Raw genomic sequence first — 7,395 nt, 5'->3', positions numbered from 1 at the left:
ATTGTGGGACTCTGTGGCTGGAAATTCAGCAGCAGGCCCTACCCCTACTCACCCTGCCTTGCAGGCTGGGTGAAATGGCTCTGTAGGTCAAATCCAGCCATGTTGACCATGTCTTTAACATCCCTGGACTACTCCACAATCATCCCAGAGTGAGGGCAGCTTTCAAGGTTTCATCCCCCAGCAGGGGGAAGCCTGACATGAACAGAGCTGAGATTTAGTTCATTTGCTAAAAATCCTGTTTTGCTGCAGGATAGTCTTCCATCTAATATTCATTCTCTTGCCTGGTATGCCTCAGTCCACGATTCATATCACTCTCTCTTTCCAGCTTCTTACACCAGTGAGTTAGGAATGGCCTTGTAGGCTCATACCATCCTCCATTACAAGTACTGAGGAACTGCCAGGAAAAAAAGCCCTGTTTCCTAAGAATTACCCGCTTCTCTTAAACACAGATCCTCTGGAGTGAGGACAAAATGACAGTCTAACCAGCTTAGTAGCCAGTATCAGGGGCAGATCCAGGGGTGTGCACTAGTGCACTTGCACCACCCTGCTCCAGGTACAAATTAAGGCATTGCTTGGGGGGCTTGAGTCCCCCATAAGAGACGAGAGCCCCCCATGTAGGATTTGAAAATCATAACCTGAGGGGGGTCTCCAATCAGATTGCTCCTTCACTTATGTGGACTTGTTAATCAATTAACCAATTTAATTTTTTTTGCAGATCCCCGTCCCATGAGAGTCAACGTGTAATTCGAACCCTGACCCCACTTTGATTCCTGCTCCACCCAAAGTTTAAAACTAACTGCCTGGCAGTGGCAGCAGCATGGCTCATCCTAGGCTACTTGATCCCTTCTAAACCCTTGATTCCACAGTGTTAATGACCCTCTCTTCTTTCTAACGGCTTTGATGTTCCACCAATCAGGCTATTCTTTGTTCTACGGTTCTGCTGTCTACTAGCTGCTCCTGGTAGTCAAGCTCCTATTTCACAGCCCTCCAGATTGTTTTTAACTCATTCCAGTGAAGTTATAATTGTTCTTACTTCAATCTTAAACTAACAAATGGAGACCTACCTAGGCCCCTAGCATACTAGTAAAGCTTCTAGTTTATTTTTAACTGGAGAAAAATATATGTTGTTTTATATGTGACGACGCACCTCAACATCTACACCCTCCTTTTCAAAGTCCTAAATCTGCCCACGATTCTTTTTAGATTTCATTTGGGTGCATGATAGAACAACTCCTTGCAACAAGGCAATGTCTTTATTGCCTAGGCACTATTAGGCAGTCAGAACACACCAGTCTCTCTAGACTGCAGCAGTGTACTGAAAAATCCCCACATACGTAACAGATAACTCTTCCCTGCTTCTACAGGAGCTCCTATTCAGGACATTCCCTCAATGTCCCATTGTTAGAGTTTTCATGAAAAATCCCTGCTTGGGCAGTTTTCCCTGTACCCACTTCCAGCTCACAGCAAGGACTGCTAGAAGTCCCTTTCCTAACAGCAGGCTAGACTGCTGCTGCTGTGTCTCTTCTGCCAAAACACACATTTTCTTGCCTGCTGATGCCCACAGGAGGGAATCAATTGATTAACAAGCCATTAGACTGCTGAACCCTGCCTACCAGAATCACTGTGTCACTCAAGATTTTAAATGGCAAACAAGATTGTTCAGGTGATCCAAACAGAAATGGATTTTACTAGTACATGACTAACAAAACAGCATGGCAGAAGTACAAGAGAAAGCCTAGGAGAAAGAGGCACACATTTAGACAACTAAATGTTTTAGTTGTCAAAAACATTTGTTTTACACAAATGTTTAAAATAAATGTTGTTTTAACATTTAGTTTAACATTTAGTTGTTAAAACAAATGTTTGGGACATTTAGACAAGTAAGTGTTTTCTTACTAAGCGTTTCTTCTACTTTATTTTATTTTAAATTGCAAGTCTGTCCTCAATGCAAGTGTTTTGAAGATCCAACTTACATGGTTTAGGGCAGCAGTTCCCAATCTGTGGTACATGTACCACCAGTGGTACGCAGACAACTTGTCAGTGGTATGCATTAACAGGCTTATTATATTTACTTTATATGGCAAAATTGTGCTGGTGGTACTTAAGGTTGTATCATTTTAAGTTGCTGGTGCACAATCTGACAGAGTTTGGGAACCGCTGATTTAGGGAAAAAGGGAAAAAGATTTTCTTCTTATGGAAATTTTTTGAGAATCAGTTGAAGCCAATTCAACAAGGTACCAATTCAACAAGAGTTAACATTCTGGAAACGATTTAACTTCTAGTTTTTGTTTTTAAAAAACCCCTCATCTGGATTGTTAACAGGGTGCAGTAGACATGATGACTGCTGCCCTATAAATTACTTCTTTTCTTTATTCCACACACTTCACATCAATTTAACACTAACCAGGGTCAAAAGCTGATTAGCACTTTGGTTTTACTGTCCCCACCTTGGAGGCTTCTGGAAAGTCTGGCCAGGACAGTTACAACACATCAGTACATAAAATAATGTCAGGTTACATAATTCACTGATTTTCATCAACACAAATATAACTCCAACTAAAGTACATATTTTGGATACAGTTTTGATTATCTGATGCCAGTCAATGTGTTAACACATCAGTATTCTTAGAGTCATGTTCTACATTACCCTAGCATGAGCAGGACTTGACTCCACCTGATAGTGGGTGGCTAATGGCAGTTTGAAGATCCTTCCCCAAACTTAGCTGACATACCACAGTCTTAAATAATTACTTTTTGCTGTCATGTGTCTGACATGGACCGGAAAAGACACTCTATATATGGAAGACTAACTGGCCCCTGACTCCCATGTAGATAGGACATCTAATTAGATTAACCTTTAGTTTTTAAAAAGAAAGGTTTTCCTAATTAAATCTCGCTATCATTAAATGCAGAAAAGACTTCTGCCCAGCACAAGCAGCTGTTATTACATGGATACTTAGGGGGAACAGGATCTGGCCTGCAGGAGGTCTGAGTTTCATGCTGGGAAAAGTAAAGTCTAGTTCGCACTGCAATCTCTTAAAAATGCTGTTTCTGAGCTGTGAATATTCATTCAGTTGGTAACTAATTCCACCTAAAATATAAGTGCAAGGTCACATATCCCAGAGCAAATCTTTTCCTGGTAAGCCCAGAATGCAACTCCAAGTAAAACTATCACAAGGTCTTCAGCCAGATTCATATTTAGTCAGTCTTCAGCAGGGCTAGGAACAGAAGTTACACATAAACCAGTTTAAGTAAGTAGAAACTGTTTTAAATCTGTAACAGAACAGCAGCTCCATGCACATAAACCAGTTTCAAAATAGCTGAAACTGGTTTAAGATAAACCTGGCTGAATGTAGTATCAGGCTGAACTGATTTGGGTTAAACCAGTTTATGAAACTTCTGTCCCAGACCCCTTTCTGGTTCATCCCAGCATGCTGGGCTGTGCTATCTGCTGCAGCAGAGAAGGGTTGGAGGTGGGAGGCAGGGACTGCCCCAGCCACAGGCAAACTCAGGCTGGGGTCTGCGGTCTGGAGCCAGAAGGGGAGTTAAACCACCTCCCCCACATACAGAGCTGCCCTGCTGCTAAACTTACTGCTGCCTGTGACTGTAGACTGCAAATCCCAAAGGCGCCTGGAAACAGGATGAGGAAATGATTAGCAACCTTGCTGAGTCTAGCTGCTGTAATTCTGGACTGCAAATCCTAGAGATCTCAGGGGCAGCAGAAAGAGGAAGCGAACACACAGCCTATGCTGGCTACAGGTGTGCTTCTGGTCTGAGCCACTGCAGGGATGTGGCTGTAAGTAAATGTGTATCCTGTTGTTTCTCAATTTAATCTCTGCAGTTAGACTAATCTGCAAAGGCTGAATTCAGCCTCAGGCTTTTTGACTGTCTGTACTTAGCCCAGGAGTCAGGAGGTGCTAAAGAAACCATACCACGACAAATGGGGTTGCCTCATCTGGTGTATGCCACAGAGTGGGATTGTATTCCAATCTTCCCAGGAAATTCCCTCCCAGTTCCAAAGCTGGCTTACAAGCTGTCTTGAAAACAGTGGTTCAACCTTTTTTGTATTAGGTCCCATTTGTAAACATTGATGGCCAGTCCTGATCTACAGCTTCCTGGCCCTGCTGGTGTCCGTCACTCTTGACCCCCAGCCCTGATGGTGCCTCTCACTCCCAACCTGTTGCCCCTCCAGCCCTAGCTCTCCAGTGTGTGGAGCAGGGGTGGGGGGTATGGGGGAAGTCATGTGCCCCCTGAGATTTATGTGGGCATGGGGCTGCAGCCTGACTGGACCAGCAGAGGCAGGAGCCTTCTCCATGATCCAGTGGGTGGGTCCCAGCATGGGAGGACAGAGCGGAGCAGAGAGACTAGTTGCTGCCACTGCTGCCACTGTGAACCCTGCACCAACTGCAGCATCAGCAGCAGGAGAAGTAATGGATGGGGAAGGGCAGGAGCCATGCTGCCATTACCTCCTCCTGCCACTGTGCCAGCTACTTGTGCACCAGGCCATGGCTCTACCTCGCTGCCATGGTCTGGCTGCTGGCGACTAGTCTCACTGCCCTGCTCCACCCACCCGCTGGGCAACCCTGTGCCTCCACAAAAGTGGGGGGTACATGTCCTGTCCCCCCCGCCCTCCCTGACAGGTCATCTATGCCCCCCTGCCCCACAGACTTACTTGTGGGGAGCTGAGGAAGCTGCTTTCCACCCTGCCTGGCTGCCACATGCATGTAGTGCCTGCTGTGTCTCGCTTTAAAGAACAGGTTGCTGGTCCTATAGGCAATCATCAATTAGTGGTGGCTCCATGGGAAAAAGTAATTTAGGCTAGGGCAATTGAGATAGTATGCTGTTTTGTACTTGTTGTACAGCACCTAGCCGGAAAATATCAGGATGGACTCAAACTTAAGACTTTCAGCAAAACAGGAAGATGCCTTTTCAGCAAATGATGTGATTCTCTTTTTTATCATCCAGACTCCAATGCCAAAATTATGAATTAAAAAAATGTACGGTAGTTTTCTCCCCAAGTGCAAAATAGTTAACAACAACAAACTCAGGGGGAGGGAGTTGAAATAGGATGCAAATGCATTAAGAACATAAATTCTCATTCTTCTAGGCATGAGCCAAGAACTAACAGCCTGAAATTAGGCAGAAACATTTTGTATAGATAGATTATTCCATACCTGTCACTCTTAATTTCTTGTATCTGTTACCAACACGACTAGATAGGGTCTGATATGGTAGGGCAGTTCATACTATATAACTGAACCTTAAAGCAAAATGTAATTTTTCACTTAAAAATTGTAATACTTTGGCATACTATTTGATACATGCAGATGACTGTGTAAAGCAAATGCTATTCTTATAGCTCAAAATCTGCAGGAAGTCACTATATAGAACAAACTGCAGTCACAGTAGTTGCACAGAAGCTGTGTCATTAGGATTACACTGCCTTCTGCTTTTTCATTGTATTTTTATGCACTATATAAAAAAAATCTCAGCAAGAATCTTGCCACATAAAACAACCCAGACTCTTATGCTAAATAGACAGTGTTAGGTTCCATAGTGTCAAGCTATTGTTGGACCATTGATTTTAGTGAAGTTGTTGCCAAAGTAGAGAAGCATTACACAAGGCATAGAGTGATCTGACTTTTAGAAAACTTTTTTTGTTTTTTGTTTTGTTTTCGTAGTTTCTCTGGTTGGAAACAAAAGATTGGCTAGTCAGAATCAGAGCTGATTGCAACATACTTGGTGGGAGAGTTTTCCACTGAAAACTTCAGTGTCATAAGAACTGAATTGCTTCCCAGGAGTCTGTTGATTCTGATGCAGTTTTAGACAGATTAAAGTAATTGTAATAATCAAAAGGAAAACTTTTGACGATTATTCCATTTCACTTCAATATTATTAAATAATAAATATGTTAACATATATGCATTTTGACATCAAAATTGAACATGGCAGTTCTGTATCATTTTTGCCAGGGTTTCTATTCAATTGAACACTTTAAAATTCTGCCTTTTTTCCTGATTTTAGAACAAAATCAAATTTTCAAATGCTGGTGTTCCTTGGGGAATGGAAATTTTATTCATCAGCCTGTTCTAGATAGATTTTTTTTTTCTTTCTGTTTTTTTTGCACCGGTCCTGGAAGCACTGGAATACCAGGTCAATGCATGGAGTGGATGGAGCAAGCTTCAGTTCCACCACCACCCAACACCAAAAAGAATCTGCTCAATATAGACCTCCGATGGAGGACATATCCCTGAGAAAACCACCTGATTGATCACGGTACACTTTAGGAACTGGAAAGAGATTTAAAGTGTGTTGGGGGGGGAGCGGGGAGACTAGCTCGGGGTGTTGCTTTGAATAATGTAAACAGTTATGGAGAGCTTCTTCAGACCTCGTTCCTTTTTTAAATAGAAGATTTACTTTGGAGGGGGAAAAAAAAGAAAAGATAAATCTAATTTACTGCCATACCAAATCTAGGACTGATTTTCATAAGGCTGCCTGCTTTGTTGATAGGGAAAAGCACAAGAATGAGTCCTCACATTGCAAGCTCTACTCACTTTCTCTTTTGGCACAAAGCTATACAAATATCATGGAACCAAAACCTGTACAAATGTTTCTTTGACCCTTCTGGATGAAAAAGTGGCCTTTTTCCCCAGAAGAAAAATTTTATGTTTCTTCAAGATTGCATCTCTTTCTTTCTTTTTTATAGCAGTTTCCCTTTCTCCAATTATAAAAGACAAAAGGATGGGGGATGGGGGCTTAGAAAAGACAATCCCAAAAGAGAGGGGGTTCATAAGAATTGAATTACTTTTCAGAAGTCTGTTGATTCTGATGTAGTTTTAGACAGACTAAAGTAATTTTAATAATAAAAATAAATATGCTTTTTATTGTTTTATAAGCTTTTTTTGTTGGGGGAAACTTTTTGTTGGGCATGGAGAAGAGAGGGTAGTTAAAAATAGGGGAAATATATTAAATCTTTGGCATAATTTTGAATCCTATATACTGTCTTTAACCAACTCTCTATGGAACTGTGGCAGCGCGTGACCTAGGGGTGCCATGAACTCCCCTAGCGCCCCTACCTACCATGCCAAATTGGGTCCAAATGCAGCCTCTTTATCTCGCCCGCCACGTCTTTGATGGTAATATGTTAAAGGGAGGCTGCCCTTCTAACCCTCCTTGGCACGGTGCCTTGATGTATCTTGGCTCTGTCTAGTTGCCCGGTGCACTCCAACCTCTGGGGCTACATGTGAGTCCCACAGTCACCTATGCCTTCACGGGTCCCTGGACTCGTCTCCGTGCCCGCTGGTGCCCTCGCGGGCGGCTCCTGGCTTCTCCCGCGGCTCCCGTAGCCCGCACCGGGGCCTTGCCTCGCGATCCCCCGCCCGCACCGGGGCCTTG

This window comes from Crocodylus porosus, unplaced genomic scaffold (assembly GCF_001723895.1).
Source record: "Crocodylus porosus isolate Cpor-Errol unplaced genomic scaffold, CroPor_comp1, whole genome shotgun sequence".
NCBI lineage: Eukaryota > Metazoa > Chordata > Crocodylia > Crocodylidae > Crocodylus > Crocodylus porosus.
The sequence above is the reverse complement of the archived record's forward strand: the minus strand, read 5'-3'. Positions refer to the sequence as shown.